The sequence below is a fragment of the Varanus komodoensis genome, unplaced genomic scaffold (genome assembly GCF_004798865.1).
Source record: "Varanus komodoensis strain SLA01 unplaced genomic scaffold, ASM479886v1 scaffold9, whole genome shotgun sequence".
NCBI lineage: Eukaryota > Metazoa > Chordata > Lepidosauria > Squamata > Varanidae > Varanus > Varanus komodoensis.
The window spans coordinates 35297771-35320508 of record NW_025336598.1 but is presented as its reverse complement, the minus strand read 5'-3'; the positions used below and the strand labels follow the sequence as shown (position 1 = coordinate 35320508).

Below are 22738 nucleotides of genomic sequence, written 5' to 3'. Positions count from 1 at the left end.
GAAAAAAAGGCTGGGGTCAGGAATGCGACATTACTGCTCAGGAAGAAACGCAGTCCCAAACCAAGTTTGCTTTTCTCTGTTCTCTGTTCTCTTTTCTCTGTTCTGTTTTTGTTTCTGTTCTGTTTCTGTTTTGAACGAAATAGTCCAAGATGAAGGATACTGATCAGCAATTAGTTATATGCAAAGTAAACCAGTAACTACAGTAGAGTAAGATAAGACAACAAGAATGAGACTTCAGATAAAGGCTAGCTTTACCTAGTTTGGTCTCTTGGACCTAGGAAAATACGGCTTTTGATAAACCTATTCTGTCCACACCCCACAGATTCTCAGGCACCTTCACTCCCCTCACCTGCTCATTGATGGAAGTGGGTTTTTTGTTTTGTTTGTTTGTGCACACTTGAGCAAGTTTGCATTTCTGACAATGCACAAATCTCAAAAAACACATTTTCATGCTTTTGCCTGTGAGGGGAAATGCACATTTTCAGCTTGTGTTTTTGTTTTATTTTTTCCTATTTTTATGCAAGTAAATTTACCGAAATTTCAGAAAGTAAAATCCCAGTCTCTAAGGCTGCAGAATTCATGAGACTCGGAAAAAGCCAATCTGGAACAGAATTCATTACTTCGTTCATAAAAGGAATTCAATTTGTTTTATAGATTCATAAAAATCTGAACTTACTTGACTTCTTTACTGATTTCACAGGTATCTCAGGATTCCACCAAGACCAGCACTTAGCTCTGCTCTCAAGGAGACTTTTGCTATCAAGGAGCCCCTTATTCCCAAGAAGTACTTAAATGATGAGTAGTTCTGTCTCTTAGACACACTCTCCTTCATCTGGGAGCTCCCTGAGCCTGCCCTTTCTGCTGTCTACACTGTCTGCAACTGGGAGGTGGGTCTGAATCCCCCTCTGACTCGGAAACTACATGTGCATTAGGAATCCACCTCAAGGACACTGACATGATCCTACTGAGGAGAGGCCGCCTCCTGGGTACTGTAGTCTCACCCGCCTCCAGGTCCAGTCTGCCTCCCAGGGTTTCCCAGGGCAGCCATCAGCATCAATTGGCATAACATTTGAACATACAAAATTATGTATAGGTACACCTACAGAAATAGAATACAGTACATGGAAAGACTGACCTTTGGTGGGTGGGTATGTGAGCAGGGTTTTCTTGATGGGAGAGATACCAGTGGTAACATGAATGCAGCACATGTGAGACATCTCAGCGCCTGAAATGATTTTCTGTCCCCCTGCAAATGAAGCCATGTTATTCACTACTTTCTCTTTTGGCGAGTGAAGGATAAGACTGGCACTTTTCTTTCCAGCTGCTTCCTTTGATTAGGGAGAGAGAGGAATGAAGAAAAGGTTATGAGGTCATATTTTCCAAACTAACCCATTTAGCTTTTCCAGAGTTACATTGTTACATGTTTTCAGCCTGCCCACAAGTATGCTAATATAGAGAAATATAGTTTACAGGATCAGCAAAATCAAGTAGCTAAGATAACTTCCTGGACTTCACCACTCTCAGCTGAGGATGAGAGTGAGGAGTGTGTGTTTCACACTTACAAAACCCTGCAAGTGCACATGTGGGGCAGGAGGAAGGAAACTGAGTCAGGGAGAAGACAGGAAAGTGTATTTCTGCCTGTCGTCATGCAGGGAGTTTTTGCTGCATGAAAATGCCCCATATACAACCAAGACCCACACCCAAAATGCCATTGTGAAGCATTCCCAAAGCATTCAAAATATTCCCCCTGATGCAATGCTGTGGGGCAAGTGTTGCATTTTGATATGAGACACCGGATTGCAACCCTAGTAAGCTACTGAGATCTCACTGTGCAGTCTTGAGCAAGATAGCACCTTCCCAATGCCATGGACAAAGATGAATATATGGTAATTCGCAGAATGCTTGAGGTAGAATAAGAAAGAAATCTACATAAAATACTTATGCCACATTCCAAAAACATTTGTTGGCTTGTGCTGCAGGAAATAAATATATCCTGGCACATGAGGGCATTCACTGCATTTTGGAAAGAGGCAAAGGGAAGCTTTCAGAAAAAGATTTGTAATCTTGTGAGAGGCTAATATGGAAAAACACCCCAGGCTCTTTTGTATTTGCTGCTTCTTGATTGTAAATCGCATTATTAAATTTACCAATCTGAAAAAGGAACATTTCATTGCAGAGCAATGTGCATCTTTGACATTCATATCCAGCACCAGATAAATTCAGGGTCATGAGATGCCAATTCTAAGTGTTCAGCAGTCAAATAAACAGGGCAACCAACTTTGTCTGCAACAGACAAATGAATCTGTTGTCATGGCAGAAAGGTGATGAGAAGGTGTGATGTTTAGCCTGCGATATTTGCATCTACAACAGAATCACCCTACAGCATTTTTGCCAAGACAACATCGTACTTTTTTCAAGTATTTTCATAATTTTTTTATAAAGAAGTGCTCCTCTATTTCTATAGTTAGCATTTTTAATGCCTTTAGGCTTCAGAATGTGGGAATAATGGATTATTTAGTTCAGATCTGTGGAGGTTAGTGAGTTATGATAAAGTCACAGAATGTGGTGCTAAAACACAGACACAATATAAGAACATGGGAGGAGGTGTGCTGGATCAAATTAAGTCCTGCATCTCATCCAGCAAGAGTGTTACTGAACCTTTAGGCCATCAGGTCCTGCCTCAAATTTATTTCCCAGTGCCCCACATGTATTCCATTGAGCATCCATTGGTGCCTATAGAAGGCTTTATTCTCAGCTTAGTTGCCACGCATGGAGCACCATTCAAAAGGAATTGCAAGTTGGGAAGAAAAGTTAACTCTGCCTTTCCCACATGTTCCAATACCTTTCCAAAATATTCCTTTCATAGAAATTCAGCATTGGGAACAAAAATAATGATGTTGGAAGATATGGGTCAGGACACAATTTAATTAAAGATTTTGTTTTGTTTCAGATTTGGATGTGAAATGGGATGAAGTTAGGTTGGAATCCAAAGCGTTCTAGAATCTAGCACTGCATCTAGTGAGTCATTCACTAGTGTGATGCTTCTACTGCTTGTGAAAACCCTATTTTTATTTTTGTGTTGAGGACCAAAAAAAACCCCCTCTTGTTTGTTGTCTAACCATGAGAGAGGAAGGCAACACCAGCAAGTAATTTCATATAAAAAAGACTCTGTACTGTAGGTACACTTTAACAATAGAGTCAGGACCAGCTGCCACTGTCATCATGCTCAGCAAATTTATACATTTAGCCTTTTGCTATGATTAGTAACAGAGAACGTCATAGCAGAAAATGTTCAGTTACTTTTGTACATGGTTATCTTGACCTACACTTCTGGTGTCAAAATATTTGCCTTCAAGCTTATCTTTACAAATTCTAACCTTCTCGACAGAGGTTCATTTTATATTTTCAACCCTCTTGTGTCTCTCTGACAGAACCCGAAATAACTGACACTGGTTTGGTCATCAGGAAAAAATTATATTCTTCATGTGTACAAGTGTCAAATCTGCTGTTTCGATTTTGTTTGCACAAGCTGCGCTACAGATTAAACAACTTGTGCAAAGCCTGTTTTATAGATCATTGTACAAGCTACTGTGCAGTTCATTATGACTTCATTAGAAGTATTGCCAGTTGTGCTAATTCTAATAGATACTCAGTGTGTTACACAGCTGCTAGCATGAGATAGCATCTTCTAGCCCATGGCCCAATCTGGTCTGCAGGGTTGCCCATTCCGTCGGAGAAGGCATTTGCATGGGCACACCTGTGCACAGTATCCCTCCTCAGTTATCTCTGGCATGTGCAACTTCGGTTTGGCACTTAGGCATCTTTGACTGATTATCTTGTTTTACCACATCGCTGTCTTCTATTTCCTCCCCTCCTGCATTTGGGTAATCAGAATAAGAGGGGAGATCCTTCTATGGATCAGTAACTGGTTAAAGAACAGAAAGCAAAGAAGAGCAAATGATAATTTCTCCCATTGGAGGATACAAACGGGGTTCCACGTGCTTTTATGGATCAGTAACTGGTTAATAAATGATCCAGAAATACGAGTGACATTGAAGTGGCCAAGTGTGCAGATGACGCCAAATTATCTAGGATGGCTAAAGTGTATAAATGATTGAGGATCTCCAAATGGACCTCTCAGAACTCAGAGAATGACAATCAAAATAGTAAATGTTGTTCTACATAAACAAGTGTAAAGTAATGTGCATTGGGTCAAAACATCCCAACTTCAAGTATTAAATGATGGGATCTGAAAAAGCAGTAAATGACTCTTGGGATTGTAGGAGACAGCTCAGTGAAAATGACTACCCTGTGAAAAAGGCAAATCCCATGTTAGGTATAATTAGGAAAGCAACTAAAAACAAAACTGCCAAGATCATATTCCCCTTACATAATCTAAGGTGCAACCACATTTAGAATTATTGTGTCAATTTTTGGTTGCTGCTTCTAAAAAAAAAAAAAACACGTTGTAGAATTGAAAAAGTGAAGAAAGGAGCAGCTAATATGATCAAGTGGTTGGATCAAATGAGGAAAAGTTATAACTGCTGATATTGTTTAGTAAAGAAAAAAGGATGAGTAAGGGTGGAAGTGTACGAATTCTGCATGATGTGGAGGAACAGGCTAGGAGACATTTCCATAATCTCCTTACCATAATCTAGACCTGAGATCATCCCATGACACTGATTGTTGGGAGATTCAGGACTGAAAAAAGGAAGGACTTACTCACACAGTGCATAGTTAAACTACAGAATGTATTTTGCATAATAAGTAGTAGTGATGGCCATCCGTTTGGACTGCTCTAAAAGAGAACTGGACAGAATCATGGGGGAGAAAAATATCAATAGTTACTAGTCCTGATGACTCCCCACTACCTCCAGATGAGAGGCAGTAAGCCTGTGCATGCCAGCTGTTGGGGAACATGGGTGGGAAGGTGCTGCCCATATCCTGCTTGTAGGATCCTGTGGGGAGCTGCTTTGCCACTGTAGAGCAGAATGCTGGCGTAGGTGACCCCCTGGTCAGATCCAGCAGGGTTCTTCTTGCATTCTTCTAGAAGAAAATCCTGCTATTACCAGCAAAGCTTTGCATCCTCTCTGCAGCAGGAGACACTGGGGGGCAGGTGAAGCTGGGTCTGCTGGGACAACCTTCCTCCTGCTGAGGCCATCAGGAATCAAATGACATCATGTGGCCTGCAGAGGGGCTCACCCAGACCCCCATCATATTATGTTGGCATGTCCCCATGATAGCAGACCAATGCTAAATCTTGAATTTTTTTCCCATGAATGTGAAGTTAGATATAATCCCTTGAATCCATTGGCATTTCTAGACTCTGCAACTACTCATTAGACATTAAAAAATACTGGTTGAACTGATACCATACTGATGGCTGGCCACCCTATCTAAAATGCAGTTGTACTGAAAAATTGTGATTGTACAGACCTTGGCTAGAATTATTTGTGTTCCAGGAAAAATGGAATGTAGTATTCCAAGGGCAACAGCTAGAGCAAAGCAAGTGCCTTAGCATGGCCATGTGTCCTACTTTAGAAAGGGCAGACCCTTGTCTGAAGGTGCTGCCTATCTGAAGGTCTACCTGAAGGTATTACAGAGCCATGAGAAGGGAGAGCAGATGCTCACGAGCCCTGAACACCTGGAGCTGGCACACAGGTCACCTGCTTTTGGTCTTCTCAGGCAGTGTGAACTGCATCATCTTGCCATTTAAATGATATGATTTATTTCTAAATTAGCACATGTAAATTGAATGCAAATCTGTTTTTGTCCACTTCCTCCTTATCAGAGTTTTTTCTTTAAAAAAAGAAGAAGTTTGATTTTCTGAACTCTGGCTTACTGAAAGAAGACATTCACACTAATAGCTTTATATAAAATTCTAAAAATCCTTGTTTTGATTTAAAATTATGCAGTCAATTTATAATTGTTTTAACAATGTATTCTTCTACTATATGAGTCATGCGATGTTATGGATGTATTCCTCCCCACCCCCACCACTCTGTTGAAAGGTTAGCCACTTTGATGGAGTGTGGAATGAATATTCTAGAAGCAAGCAAACAAGCAAATCCTGACAATGAGGAGCAGGAGAACCATCCTGCTATTTTTGTGAAGTTTTCCTTTAGAATTCTGTTGCTCTTTGTATTCAGGGAAAACACTGAGCTCCAAGCTTCTATCTGGCATGTCTGGTAGCCCTGCAGAATTAAAAGTTAATTAGGGTTAAGCCTAGACACTGATATGGAATGATAACTAGATAGTTGTTACCGTGGCTTGATTCTCAAGCTTTGTGTTATGGCCCCCAGTGCCTAAGTAAGAGATCTGAAAGGCTGCTGTACTAGCAAGCTGCCTGTCAAAGCATGGTCCACCTATTAGGAGTAAGAATTCCACCTCCACCTTGCTTTTTCTTGAAGTGCTATTCAAGAAAGCAACATTGCTGGTGTGGTCTTTTCGGGACTTCCTATTGGATGGACAATTACAGTATATTATTTCAGTTAGATAAGCCAAGGTAGCAGGAAAACAACTCAAAACTATTTGCAGCCTTAAAACTATTTCTTATTTTGGTGAAATTCCTTCTCCCATTAACGTCAACTGATGAAATTCTGCCCTGGGTTCCATCTTCTTATGAAGGATTGCCAACCTCTCCCCAACCCCAATAAACAGTTTTTGAGACCTGAAGGTCAGATCTGTTGGAATGCAAGAAATTAAGCTGAAGACACCAATGACAAAAACATTCTGTTACTCTTCTAGCAAGTGTCGACAGGCACACATGGGACCATGCACAAAGTAAAGAAGCCTGATTTTTACAGGACACTAACCTGTGTAATATCAACCCATTTGTTGCACAAATCAAGGTTTTTCTGATAAACTATTGAACAAACTGCAGTTTGTTTTCTCAATCCCTGGCTCGTTTATTTCTCTCTTCATTTACTGTCTGGTCCCTTTTCATATCCCATATCAGTAGTTCAGTAGTACCTGCATGTAGAGCAGCTAGGGGTTGTTGTTTCACCACTCCTGACTAACGATTCTGCAGCCCAGTAAAACAAGTTATGAACAACTCACAGTCCTGGTTTCACATGCAATGGGTGTGCATGATTTAAAAATCCCAGAGTTCATATCCAGTCAAGAATCTGTGACCTTTTTGATATCTAACAACCCATGGGTTAAACAACCAGTAGGCTGTCATACACAAGCTTACTGTGGGTTGGCTTTGTGTGTGAACCAAGCCTTGAAGGCATCCCTAGAACTGCCACTGCCTCACAGCAACACGCCTCTTGTGCCTTGTCAATCCAGTTGGTTAACTTTTGAAAACATGTATGTAATATTTTTTCTTTTTAATTGTCTTAAGTAAAAATATGATGGAAGCTTAAATGAATCCAGCTGAACTGCAAAAGGAACACATTTGCTAGAAAAGGAAATTGTTTGGCCAAAAGGCAATAATTTCCTGTTGCTAAAACAAAGCAACTGAGCAATGAACCTCTTGCTAAAACCAAGGGTAACTACTGCCAATCAGTGGAAGCAGTACCAAGACACAGGGACCAAAGGCCTGGATCCATGACTGTTTCACATGTGGGCCATCAGAAGCCACAACCTCGGCCAATCGACAAAAAGGAACTTACAGAAAAACATCTGCCAGCAATATTAAGAATTATCTGAATAAGGGGCAAATTCTTTTCAATGCCACTGAAGACATTCAAAAGTTAAATGCACTCAAGAAATAGTCACAGCAAGCCTTTTAAAAAGAACAAAGTCCCTGGTTTTGATAGATTTGCAAGCAGACAGTTTATCAAAGGGCAGCAAGGAAGTTTGATTCCCCTTCCCTTGCAGCCCCCCATGTTCCCTCTAAATCTGTTCCAAAAGGTTGTGGGATCCTCCAGAAAATATTGAGGCAGGGAATAATAGGTTGCAGCCATGGAAAATGCACATGGGAAAAGTCACGTTGTGCAAGTGCAGGTCTACTTGTGTAATGTTCAAAAAGAAACTGGACAGCCATCTGAGTGGGGTGTATAACGTGGAGTCCTGCAACAGCAGGGGGTTGGACTTGATGGCCTTCATGGCCCCTTCCAACTCCACTGTTCTATGCTTCTTATTGTTGAATTTCACCCAGATTTTGGTGCTGGCCCACTCTGTAGGCCCTCACACTCACCACAGAACAGAGGCCCTTAAAACACACCTTTGAGATATTTTTCAATATTTATAAAATATGAACCACAAGTTTTGCCATTGTGGTATAAACATGGATTGTTTAGTAATCTGGATTAGATTTATATTGAAGGTAGAAATTTGGCTAACAGTATAAGAACAATTAACTGAAAAAGGTATTTATGTATTATATGTGGCAGGAATGTTACGGATGTCTGAGGATAAATGGGAAGTTTGCTTTTGGTTGGAACAGGCATTTATTTCAATCTATCCAGAAGCCTTAGTTTAGATCGATAAATTTAACCACAAAAGATTATTTGGACAGTAGTTGATCAAATCACATCTACTGAAATTCTGTGCTATATATCGAAATAAGTTAAGCTCAGCATATTTCCACTAGTGTCTACTATTAAGAGTTTCTAAATGTAATTTAGAAGGTGTTCCAGGAGACTAGAAGTCACACAATATTTTCAGGTTTAAGGGTTTAGTGGGAAATAACATATTTGTTACTTGTTAAGGGGATAATGTCAGTGCACAAGAATGCTCCTTCCTGTCAATATTTTCAAGTCCAGCATTTTATAGTACAGGAATTAATTTTGATGATCAGTTAAAAATATAACACAAAGTGAGGAATTATTGGGTTAGATGGTCTGGAGCTGAAAAGAAGAACTTATGGGAAGAAGGGAGCTTTTTTCAGTCATTTCAGATCTGGACTGGCTGATCTTTGCTTTTGTTACTTTCCTTCCGCTCAGATGAGGCTGGAAATAAGTTTGGGGTCTCATCTGAACTCCTGTCAGGGAAATAAAGGGGCTTCAGATGCGGCTGATCTACCACTGCTTCTACCTCTGCAGAAACCCATACAGAAGGAGATTTATACAAATAAAATAACAACAGCGGCAATTTAGTCTAAACTACAGTTCTACCCTTTTATTATTTCTTGTTTCTCTCTTTATTATTCACTATGATTGATTTTTGCAATATAAGGCACCAATGAACTTCTTCATATCCCTCCTTTTCCTTCTATTTAAAATATGCATTCAGATTAAAATTAATAATTCAGTATTAATGCAAATGCATTCCACTGCTATTGGCTAATGCCTAATATTTCTCTTAAGCCACAGTTATTGTTTCTAGGATTGTCATTCTACTGGGTGCTGGAAGAAGATACTGAACATTGCCTACATGGTGTCTTGCGTTAACAGAGCACAACACCATTAATTTAAAACCTGACGATAATTCATTCCTGTGAGCCTGAGCGTAATGCACATAGTAGAACCGCGCGCTCCACCTATGGATTCATTCTTGTCTCCTTTTACGCTGCTGTGACCTTCAGCTGCAGCGGATGTGACTCGGCTGTCTTGTGCTTATTCACTGTAGCGGGAGAAGAACTGTTCTTTAAACATTCTCATCTAAATTGAGAGGCACATGGATAGGAGTTGTGCTTTCAACATTACTCATCAGCAATTCCAAACAGTGATTCATTTCTACATGCATTTGACTGAAAGTATCAGAGGAACCAGTGACAGATTACACAGGATTCCAAGAGTTCATATTTACTAATTTACAGAAAGCTTAGAAACACAAGACACTGCTCTTAAACTAGATCAGATTATTTTTCCATGTAGCCCAGTACTGTCTACTCTGACTGGCAGCAGGTCTCCAGAAAGGCCAGGCCTCCCATGAAGTTTCCTCTGCCTCAGGTGGCAGAGTGGGAGGAGGGGGGAAATAGGGGAACTCAGTCCCCCTGCCCAGCTATTACACCATGCTGTTCAGGATTACCCACCCCTTCCTCTTTGAAAAGGCTTATCAAGGGCTACAGCAGCCTGCAAGGGGAATACTGGAATGGAAAATGTCCTTTGGCACACACAACTTGGATCCAAGCAATTGTGTGTTGCTACCCTTTCAACATCTAATGATTAAAAACATTTTAATTGATGTTTGAGAAAAGGACATTTCTACAGAATACATGTGGGTTCTCTGCAGAATCTCTTAATGATCAGGCTGGCTCCAGGTTTGTTGAAAATCTAGGTAAAAAGCTTTCTGGGGTTGGCCCCGCTTCATCAGTGGGCTTTGATAGCTGCAGCACTCTGCCTACCATTTTGATATCCAGCCATGGCGAACCATGTCCCAGAGTGATGTGATGTGTGTTCACTTAATATATTTTAAGTCGGGGTGGTACCATATTCCAGTGGAGGGCAATGCTGAAGACAAAAGGAATGAGACCAAAATCCCCAAAATGTCAGCACATTTTAGCTTAAAGCTTTGTTAAGAAACAATGGCTGTCTTCATATATAACAACAGTAATGGGACAATCCATGGTTTACTGAATCATGTGCTACATGCAAGCCACTGTCGCTTTGGATACTCAACCTCCAATAGCTCTGACTGAAGGTTGTTAGATGATGTGAGAAACTGAACACTTTAGGTTAAGAAGCTAAAGTTAACCTAAGTACTAATGGTTGATTACTTTGAGGTAATGGGCTGGATGAGGGCCAATAAACTGACACTCAATCCAGACAAGACGGAGGTCCTGTTGGTGGGTGGCTTGGGCCTCGGGATGGGGGACTTGGGCCTTGTCCTAAATGAGGTTGCACTCCCTCTGAGGGACAGGGTTTGCAGCTTCGGAGTGCTCCTTCATCCAGAGCTGTCCCTGGAAGCTCAGGTGACTGCGGTGGCGAGGAGCACTTTCCTTAAGCTTTGGTTGATCCATCAGCTGCGTCCCTATCTGGAGGACGACTGCCTGGCAACAGAGACACATACATTGGTTACTTCCTGGTTGGATTTCTGTAATGCGCTCTCGTGGGGCTGCCCTTGAAGACAGTCCGGATACTTCAGATGGTGCAAAGTAGAGCAGCCAGGTTGCTGACAGGGACTGGGCAATATTCTCATATAACCCCAGTCCTCTACCAGCTTCATTGGCTTCCCATTGAAGTCTGGGCTCAATTCAAGGTGCTGGTTATTACCTATAAAGCCCTTAACGGCTTGGGACCTGGAAACCTAAAGGAACGCCTTCTTCCGTATTTGCCCTCCCGCCCCCTGAGATCGGCAGCAGAGGCCCTCCTCCAGGAACCCTCCGTGAAAGATATTAGGAGGCAATGTACCCCGAGGAGGGCTTTCTCTGCAGTGGCGCCCCGCCTATGGAATGCGCTCCCCAAAGAGGTCCACCTGGCGCCGTCATTATTTGTTTTTTGGTGCCAGGCTAAGACCTTTTTATTCCAACAATATTTTAATAACTTTTAATATTGGCTATATATGTTTTAATCTGCAGGCAGGGTGGATCTGGAATTTATTTGTATTATGTTTTATATTATTATTTATTTATGTAAGCCATCCTGAGGCTTTTGCGAAAGGACAGCATATAAATATTCTAAATAAATAAATAAATACACACCTGGTTAAAGAGTCACTGCAGTCTTTCAGAATGGGGAATAATCTGCATGATAGCCAGGAAAGCACCAGTGATCACTGCAAAGGAGGTGTGGCCCGGGAAAAGGCCTTCTGGGAAATACCAGAAGGTCAAATTAATATTCCTGGAAAGCTGAATTTATCTCCTGGGCCAGAGAGTCTATATCTCTCTTTAAGTATACAGTTCAAAATATGAAGTATAATATGAACAAAAATACACCCATCATCCAGATACCTTCTTTGTGGCTAGACTACATGCTTAACAGTAGACCTATGTTAGTCTCAACATTATCTATGGAAAGTTTGGGTTTAGGCTCAGATCTCATCTTCATTATAAAGCCATAACACAATGTGGCTTCCATATTATTTTCATACTGTGAGGCTTGCTTTTAAATGTGTTCCTAGATGCTGAGAGCTGATATTTTAAATGTCCTACAAAGCAGTGATTTTTGCTCATTTCTCATAAATGATCAATATCAAATTAGATATTGATATCTAATTTGATATTCATTAATATCACATAAGGACTCATTCAAAAGAGTCACCACATGAAAGCAATGTTATCTCAAAAAAAAGAAAAGAAAAGAATATCAGAATCATTTGTTAGCCATGAAAAACTACATTGTAGTCACAATATGGGGGGAATGGGGGTCTTTATTTTTCCAGTCCCCCACACAATCCTGAAGGGGAAAATATTGTGAATAGTTCAAAACTTACTCAGACTGGCTATCAAATATTCAATAACTTCTAAATGTTTTAAAGCGGAACACAATATGCCTTATGAACTATTGAACAGCAAACTATTAACAAAAATTGAAATGCATACAGATATGCCCCATGAGGTAACAGGAAAAGTGACATTGTGGTAAAAAACACCACCACCATCCAGAGATTCCTTTCAGGTAAATTGTAGGGACTGGCTACTGATTGGCCCTATGCTGATTATTTCCCCATTGTAATTCATTTGCTTCCAGTGTCTCTTATGCACATTCATAAAAACAGCACATAAAACCTGTTTGTCAGACACTTGTAATCACTCCTATTCTGATACCTCAGCATAAGACTGTACCGAAGGCCATCCAAAATGATTAATTATGCTATGAGTTGGTAAAGAACAACAAACATACATGGAAATGCAGCCTCCAGATTTAATGAAGATATGCAGTTGCTGCTGTACAGACCCAATCAAATGAGTTGGTATCTTTAAGAATGTTCATTCTGATAAGCAGAATGCAGTCTTTGGGAAAATTTGGATCATGTAATTGCTAGGAACATGATTGTGAGCAGGGACTTGAATGGTTTAATCTTAGTTCAACTATGAACCCACTATCTGGCCTGAGGAAAACAAATGTGTGTTTATACTTTAAGCATTCCTACAGTACCTTTGAATCATAAAAGCAGGTTCCAGGTCAATATACAAAAATAATCTTATTTTATCTCTATATAGAGGTCACACTAAAACATTAGTCCATTAATGAGAGGGCTAAAACTGCTCATCAACCAGCCAAAACAATACCATAATATGAAAAACTAACCAAAAGTGGAGTGAATCTAGCCATTTTAACGGGGTGCCTAAATGCACCTGTTGCACCAGGCAAATATCCTTTGGGAGAACATTCGAGTCAGGGCACCACCTCAGAAAAGGAAAAGTAAAGGCCGCTATTACCTTTGCCTCAATTCTTCATCTGTAATAATCATCCCAGTCAGTACTGACATATCTTGCAAAGATGTACAGATGTTTACTTATTATTACACTTATATCCTGCTTTTCCTCCAAGAAAACATAGCCTTCTTATTCTCCATTTCATAATCACATGAACCCTGTGAGGTAAGTTAGACCATGAGTCTGGGACTAGCCCAAAGTCAGCCAGTGTCCTTCACAGTCAAAAACCGGATCTCCCACATTCCATCCCGCCACACGATACTTGGGACGGTTGCATGACACAGCAGCCTATGGCAAGTTAACCTAGCACTCCAGGTTGGTGTGGTGGGCATGCAGTCCACCATTCTGAATATGCATTTAGCCATTGTCAGTGGATTATGTGAGAACTGAACAACCTTCATGTAACCATAAAACAGACCATGGGTTAAATAACCCACAATGCTCCATGGTGTGGCAACCAAACTCAATCATCATAGCATTCATCACATAGTCTCAGTTCAACACTCTAACCACTCCATAGGAAGGCAATGCCTGAGAAGTCCTTTAAACTCACTAGGAAAATGTTCTGCGAAATGTTATGATAATAACCATTTTGTTGTATTTTCTGCAACACTTGTGGCAGAGGAAAGTTTTTGTGACTCATTGCATCTGTTGCATACATAAGTCAAGTACTGTGCTGGGAACACATCAGTGCTCTCCTCTCTGAAGTAATTGTAAGTCACTCTGAGCAAACTGAAGGCCACTTAGGGGAAATGATATACAAGGCACAAAAGTGGAATCAGTTACAAGGCACTGGGGTTCCACCCCTGTTAATGCATTTGCTGCTTTGTAGTTTTTATGGTGAAGTGACACTAATCAGGCAAAATGATGAGGAATGTAATAACTCCCACGATACTAATAGCTTTATCCCCACTAATTGTTATGACTGACTTAATTCAATAGTCAGAAGACTATTCTTTGAGGATTTTGAAGTCTTTTATAATATGCCTGACAAGACCCTACTATGATGTGAAGTTCCTTTCATGCCATTTTACCATACACACAAACCACAAGTGAATCCAAATGGGGCAGTGTTCAATTCAGTGCTGCCTGGCTTCAGACACCCAAGGGTTCAGTGTGGGTTGTTGTGAAACATGACTTGCTATGTTCTCTGAACCCATGAGAGTTTGTTGTTGGGCGGTGAACTGTGTGTTGTTCATGGTTTGTGAGCGTGGCTAGGATCAGACAATACACTAGCCCATTTTTCAAGAACAACCCTCATTTCAGTGACAATCCAGCCACTGTTACATGCTCCCCTCTTCCTTCAGTCCTAGGCAGCAGTACCTGGGTTTGCCTTCCTTTGGAGGAAACAAATTTAATAATAATCAGTTTATTCACAAATAATACAGGTAGAACACAAATGGAGGCAAGCAACAGGAGCAAATCCTACAAGGCAGCAGATCCACTTACCTCACATCAGAGTGCTAGAAAGAGGTACCATTGCCTACAAGGTACCTTCAGTTCACAACTAATTCCCAGCTTTTCCTGCTTTTTGTATCTGTTTTCCCCCCTTTCTTTCTTCACAGCTACTCACACCCCTTCCATCAGCCCCCTGCCTGTACAAGGTAGTGAGTAATGGGTGAGTCGCTTTCCACAAGCTCTGTTAATTTTTCCACCCCAAACATTCCAGAGATTTCTGCAGTCATAAATAAATACATGTTACAACAATTGCTTCCTATGAAGGCTGGCCATGTTAGGACCCCCCCCCCCAACAACCCCCTGCCTGAAGGCTAAATATGGACCCTATCCTGAGGTTGTACACCTCTGCTTAGTGACTCTTTGTTCTGCAGCAGCTTTGGCAAAACGACATGGCTTAGTCACTATGAAAACTCACCCTTAAGCTAGAACGTCCCCTTTGCCGGATATTCTTCTCTCCAAGAGAGAACTTTTGACCTTCTCAAGCACCGTTAAATTTGATTTTTTAAAAACTGTTGAACTGTACTTCACCTAAAAGTTAACACTTTATTAGGTTTGTTTTTTCCATACATATTATTTCATGGTGACTGGACAACTATGTGCATAGCACCTCCATCCCTGCCATCCAAATGTACAGTAATAAAAATAAAACATCGAGATCAAGCAGAAGAAAAAAACTCTAGAAAGAAGAGAACCAGGACACTATTAAGGCAAAAATAAGAAAATGTAGCCCAAAGGCCAAACTACACATTACTTTTTTCATAAGATAAGCCTCTATTGACACCAGTGGATAACTTTTTCTTATTTTACACATTTCAGGAGAAACGGGGGAGCAGCTTTAAATCTCCCATTCGGAAGCATGGCAGCCCTGATGTTAACTGAATCCAGTTGTTCTTATACTAGAGCAACTAATCTAATACTCAGTTACACAATTAACTTCACATGTATTTTAGCTTTAAGGTGAGTAAATTGAGCCTCTGTCCTTGAATTTCTTATAGTTTGATTCTTCCTGGAAGTACTTTCCACTGAACTCCATGAGATTTGAGGGAGGGTGCTGCAGCTCTGCGGCTGACCCTGCTTGCAAAGGGTCTCACATTCAGCTGCTGACAGCTTCAGGTCATGGGAGAACCCTAGAGCAGGGGTCCTCAAACTTTCTCAAGTTGACAGGTACCAGTGGTGCGCACAGGCCACCAAGGTAGTGCCGGCAGGGGGACTGCGGGCGGTTGAGGGGGCGGGGCAGGGCACACGTGCACATGCGAGGCGGGGATGGGGGAGCACGCAGGGCGAGGCGCCGGCTTGCTAGCGAGGAGATCGTTTCCTCCAAGCGAGTCCAAAACAACCTCCTCGCAAGCAAGCCACATACCCGTACCCGCCCACATGTGTGCACAGCGAGTGCAAAACCTCTGGGGCAGGCCGGTTAAATGGGCATGGCGGGCTAGATCTGGCCCGCGGGCCTTAGTTTGAGGACCCATGCCCTAAAGATTTACATCTATTGTAGGCAATGCTGAGCTCAATGAATCAGTAGTCTAACTCTGTATAACACACATCCCTATGTGACTCATACTGTAACTGCAAAGCCATGTATAGCCAAGTTGAAAGTTCCAAAGGTTTCTATAAAAGTCTGGTAGAGACCATAAAATGTGCAAATTCACCATATTGTTCCAAAAGAAGTAGTTAGATATCTACAGATAACACAAACTTTATGGAATGAGTGCATTGCTTCTTCAGCAACTCACTTTATATGAGAGAGACCTATGTTAAATGCCCCTATAATGAAAGGGCTCTAATTGAGACAACTTTCTTAATAATATAAAGTCATAGTGTACTGTTCTATGGCACCCTGTTTTTAAGCCTGCACTACTAGGGAAAATGCTTTTTTAAATATTTGGGTTTCTGTCTTTATTTTTAAAACAAGTTTCTCTTGCAAAACAACAACAAACCAGACATTTTATTCAAGAGCAGAGCCAAAGGTTTAAATGCTATCCCATGCTTGGATAGGGGGCTGCAGGGGGTGAGATCAAAGATCAGTAGTGGAATTTTGTGAATAGATAATCAGACATAAAGTCCACTGAGTTCAGTAGTGCAAATATGCTGAAGAATCCGTTAAATGATTCAGAGAAAAACAGTTGGTGAAGGAGCAGCTACATAAAACTGCTTTTCCTTGAATTAGTGGGTCAGCTTCATGAATATTTGGTCTAATCATCATTTCTCTGAAGTCCTAATTTGCATAATTTTGCATAGATATAAGAATACTATAATGTCTACTGAGGGCAGGCAGGTCTCAGCTTTGTATTTGCATCCTTGTTATTTGGTGTCTCAATTATCCCCACTTAACTCTTTTCAGGATGTGATCCTATGTACATTTAGCCATAAAATTGTGCCTTCACTCCCTTAATAGTACAGCCCTCTTAAAAGCTGAATTAGCAATTCAGGATGATTGCAGCAACCTCTCTTGTTTTGCATGTCATTCACCAACATTGTAGGCAGAGTTGGAGTTTGAAGGAGGAACAGAAAGTGAGGAGGACGAGACACAATCAGAGTGTGAGAGCAGCAAGGAGAAAGCAGAAGGCCCTGTGACTGTTTTGCAAGAAACCATCATAATAAAGCACAATGTTTATATGAAGTCGGGGTGGCTCCTTTGATTCAATCAACAGTGCCTCATGAAGCAAATACACTTTATGCAATCAGCAATATAATCACAGCCATAACTAATGCTCCGTATAATAATACCAGGATGATTTCAAGAGCCAAAGAAACCAAAGAGACAGGTTGGCTGGACTAAGGAGATCGTGGCAGTTTCCAGAAACTGCGAGTTCAGCATTTTGGCACATGGGTCATTTTTCATAAGGGCTTAGCAGAGCATGACAAGTTTGTAAGTGAAAATAAATGGCAAGCAGTTCTGTGACATTTCGTTTCCAGAAACAATAACTAGGACGTGGATTTAGGTCTCAAAACCAACTGTCTTTTAACACGAGTTAACTTGGGTTGCTTACAAATCTATGGACCAGCTTGCAACAGTTTTCCCTCTACATTGGATAACAATGCTGTCAGCTCTTTAGTTGGCCTTGCAGAAGAGATGCATACACTGTACACAGATATAAATATATGTATATGAATGACCTCCCTGTTTATTTTTGACAATGAAAAGATAAAAGTGTTGAGCCGTGTACTTTGTACAGATTGAATTAATGAGAAGAAATTTAGCAAAGCATTCATGGAAAGTATGAACACACAATTTGCTATCAGAATATGAGAAAGGATAAATGCAAATAACCATAGCCAAAGGTTAAATTCCCATTCTGTCCTTTTGCCATGGCAGATGATACAGCTCAAGGAAGCAGGTCTATGTCTGATCAGTGTCAAGATGGGGAACCACAATCCCACCTCGATGTTCCTCAGGGCCCTCGGACAGGACACTCTCAATGAGCCCACTCCTCACCATTCTCGTCACAACCGCTGCATCTCATTCTTTCTGGTAACAAGCGGACAGTAGCATCTATTGCTCTTCCTTCTCACAACCACCATTGCCTGGGCCAGCGTGAAGGGAAGATGAATGAACAGGTTGCATTTGTAAAGAGGAGGAGCAACTTGAAGGGACTGTTGTCAGTGAGCCCCTGCTGGACTGTGGGTCCTTGGTAGGTGCCCACTTATGCCTGACCTTGAAGCTGGACCTGGGAAACCACCTGGGAATACCAGGTATGTCCTCTTGAGTTAAATGATGGTAGGAAGGTGGGAAATGAGTATGTGACATAAATAAAGCCATGCAGTAAATGGTTGTTTCTTACCTTTAGTGTCCTGCCAAGTGGTGGAGAGGATCTTATGACTTTCCTGAACTTCTGATAGGGCAGAGAATTTTGGAAAGAGCAAGACAACCAGCTTATCAGGGATTTCCACTCAGTAAATTAGCATCTCCCAGTTTCTCTCCCAGAAAAGCAAGTCTCTCCCACTCTTCCTGGTATCTTTAGCTATAACGAGGCTCATAAGGACTCTAGTTCAACATTCCATTCCCACAGCAGCCAAACCAGCTGCCTACCATACTCCCACATGCAGGACATGACTTATGAATGCAATAGCACCCTTCCTCTCACGTTTCCCAGCAACTGGAATTGAGAGGCAAACTGCCTCCAATAGTAGAGGTAATATATAGCCCTCATGACTTCCAAGTCATATAGCCTTCAAGTCTTGTGATCAGCATTTTCTGAGATTCTAGAAAGAGAGGAGTTGCTTCTGAATCCATCACCTGCCCTCACATCTGGCCACTGCTACACTTACACTTCTCTTACATAAATCAGTAATATGAAACCTGAATCTGAGCCCCTGATATGGCTCGAAGAAGTGTGGCTGTTGAGTCACTGGGGTAAAAGAACTGTTCAAGGCAAGCTCCCTGGGAAAAGGAACAGTTGCACCCAAAAATTCTCCCAGTGGAAAGGAGGTCATGCTCACAAAGATACCTGAATATATTCTCAGAAATGCACTGCTGTAATTAAATGCATCATAAAGTTTCTTTCTTTTGAAGGAAAAGCCCTGTTAATGCATTGTTTACTCATTTGATACTTGGGGATTAATAATAAAGACACAGTTAAAACTAAACAATCAAAGGCACTTATGAGAACAAATAACCATACCAGAAGCAAATTACTTCAAAAAGGCCAGTCCACACAGACTTTAGCCTTGGGAGCTAGAGAGGGAGATTGGTAGATAAAGGTAGTGAAGGGAGACAGCAGCTCTGAACAACTGGCAAGTCTATTTCATTAGCAGAACTTTAATTTCCGTTTCTTTCAGTTTTGCTAGCTTGCTCTACTGGAGACTTAAAGAATCATGTCACAAATGCTGCCAATTATCCTCATGGAGTTTCACATTGCAGTGCTGCTGCCCGACCCCCTCTATCCTCCTTCACTTACAGCCTCTTCTTTAGTTAATGCAGAGTTTTCTGCAAAGAGATCAGTCCAGGGAATGATTCTGGCAAAGAACCCCAAAACTCCCATCATTCTCCAGCAAGCCATGCTGGTCAGACAATGCCAAATGTTGCAGAGCGCTTTTCTGTCTAAATATGCACAGGATTGCTTCCCTAATAATTTAAAGTTGAATGAACTCGATATTAATCTTTCCACTTGTCACTGGGCATATTGTGATCAAGGTCTCCTTCTTTTGCACACTCAGAGCTACAGACCTTTCTTGTAAAACATTGTTTGACCAAAATGCTTTTCAGAAGCATGAACAAGCAGAAGAAATCTCCGAGCATGCACAGAGGGATTTGTTCAAAAACTCTAGTATTTACTTCTAGGAATGCTCCTTCTGAGTATGTTAGGGCCTCATCCTTTTGGCAGGGACCTTTTAGAAATCAGCACATGTCCTCTCTGCACACCAGTTCTCTAATTGGGCTGCCCTCCCCTGTTGACATTTCCTCATGAGCGGTACCCACCTTGTCTGTCTCCGAGAAACTCCCCTATTCCAAGCCCCCTCCCAGTAGCAATACATCTTGGTCATTCTCAGAGGCTGCCTGGGGAGTTTGGCCTTGAGGCAAGCACCTCTGCTTCTCTCATCTCAACATCTGGAACTGGCCCTCAATCCGAGGCCTCCTCCTGCTCCTCCTCCTCTGAGTCCCAGCCAGGATGCCTTAGGAAGGCACACCAACAACAGCGGTCTTTCTCACAGGGCGGCACAATGCGCCGTGTACTTCATGCTTCAACAAGGCTCACTTCAGGAATGGAGAGCAATAAAACACATCCATGGCTTCCAGCTATCCTTGCTTTATATCATAGCACATAAGAGAAGGAGAGTTGAAATACTGGAGGGCAGGGTTCCTCACCTTAGGCCACTGAAAATCTAGCACATGTACAAGGGCTATGTTAGGTCTGAACATGGGAAGCAAGGTGTTGAAAAAATCCATTCATAGCATTTTGAATGTGTAGCAATCTCCACAAGATTCTGTGAAGAGGCAATGATCGGGGACAGCATGCAGCTTGCCTTCTGGGAGAATGCCCACTAAACATGTTGACAGACAGAAATGCAGCTTGCCCAATTTATATCCATAGTTACAGTGATGGCATCATGTTGTCAGCTGAATTTTGATTACAGAATTTGGTTTTTGTATAGCTGTCAATAATTTAACTGTTTTATTACCCGGACTTTATACAGTTCCCCAACAAAGTCGGTAATACAGGCTTATATCAGATCCAGTCTGATGGGACCATGAATTTATATGGATTTTGGAGTGCTTAAACTGTGCCTTCATTTCTGCCTAATCTGTAAATAAACGGAAAGATTCCAAAATATTAATAAACTTCAAGTGAGCTCCTTCCAAAGGACACTAAACCCAGCTAAGTGGTGCTGTGCCCCTGAAATGTCTCAGATCTCAGAGAAGTTGGATGAGCATAACATTTTTTAATATAGTTCAGACTGCTGGATTTGCACATTCTTTCCAGCATTTAAATTGGGAAGCTTCCAAATGGTTATGACACAGCAGGTGGTGAATTTATACCAAACTGAGCATAATGGTTCACAAATCTTACCTTTCACCTCACACTCCAATCTTATAATAATTATTAAATGTATGATTCCTAGCCCACTTTTCTACATTGAAACAGAATACTCAAGGGATTTACATGGTGGTGGTGAGGAATCAAGTGTCAATGTAATTTAACCTCTTATGCATACAGAAAAACCTGGTTCAGTCCCTGACAGTTTCAGGAAAAGGTGGGTAAGGCTCCTGTCTTAAACTGTGAAGAGATTCTGCCAATCAGTGCAGTCAATACTGAGCTGAATGTGTAAGGAATTTTAAGTACCATTTGAAAAAGCTTAGTTAAGGTAACAGCCATATTAAGCATACCAAAGAGGCCTAGCTGAAAAGGCTGTCTTCTGAACCAGGTTTGCTCTTGGCCTATTATTGGCAGCTTATTAGTTCTGCTTGAGCTGAGAGAAAAAATGATGAGAATAAGGCTTAGTCAATAAGGTTCATGCCCAAAATAGGGTAAACCACAGGATAAAAGCACAGAATATAAATTGGGAAATTTCTATAGAACTGTAAACGAGATATCAGCAAAGACTTCAGCATGGGGGTATTACCCTAAGTCAATGAAGGGTCTTTGACAGGGGTAGACTGCCATATTATAGCAAATCATAACATGTTCAAGCGAAAAATATGACAGCAGTAGGAAAATGCTGCGTGTGGGCATTCTGACCAGAGCCCTGCACTATCCCATCTCCTGTTTCAAACTTTGTCAGCAGGTACCATGGTACCATTTCCTTTCTCTAACTTCTTAAATCTATTGGCTTTTTATTAATAAATGTTCTAAAATATACTCTGTGGGCATCTATCTATAAAGTAAGTCTATTGTTTGTATATGACTCCGTGCTTCTTTGCTTCAAGATGACCACATCTTTCTAAACCCAAGCCAGAGAGATGCAGGAAATAAGGGCCTGTCATTAGTCAGCAGAGGGGTCCTGTTATTTGGATTTATTATCCTTAATTTCATGCTGCACCTTGGTCATACGCCTCAAACAACTTCCTGTGTTCCTGCTTACATAAAATCTTGGCCCTGTGGCTGTGCCCAGCTTAATAGAGGACAAAAGTGATCTGTTTTACATTTGAGTAAGAAAAAAATAGCTGCTAAAGAAATATGGAATAGTATCAGAAAAAAATATTTGAATGTCCAAAGGCAATTCTGAAATTACTGTCTGAGGGATGGCATTCCTGAAAAAAATACCTGGAGGTATAATCTCATATCATGCAATGTACCGTGAATTTCTGCTGATCTTTGACTTTGTCGCGCAATCCCCAAATCAGCTGTGACTTCATCACTGAGGCCTTGGTTTTTGTTTACACACAAGAGACTGAGAGCAATATGTTAAAAACTAACTTGGTGTTTATATGAAACTCAGCATTTTGCCTCTCATGCCTGCCAAGCTGGTGTTCTCAAATGCTTGTTTGTCACACTTGCCTTATATATCGGTCCCACGTGCAACATACACACGTTTTAAGCAAAGGCAGCAGTGTTGGGGACAGGCTGCCTCATGGGGGAGGTCTGCCAAATGAACGATTCTGGTTAGAACACAAATAGAGCAGTAAGGTTAGCC

The 22738-nt window shown here is 41.3% G+C and overlaps 1 protein-coding gene across 2 annotated transcripts in view; it reads right to left on the bottom strand.

Moving 5' to 3' along the window:
• Positions 1–1217: 1217 nt before the first annotated feature.
• Positions 1218–22738, bottom strand: part of CCDC148 (coiled-coil domain containing 148) — a 199771-nt gene continuing 178250 nt past the window's right edge. For both annotated transcript variants that reach the window (XR_006413556.1, XR_006413557.1), the window contains one exon: positions 1218–1328. The gene's annotated coding sequence lies outside the window, so the exon portion shown is untranslated. The remainder of the gene's footprint in view (positions 1329–22738) is intronic.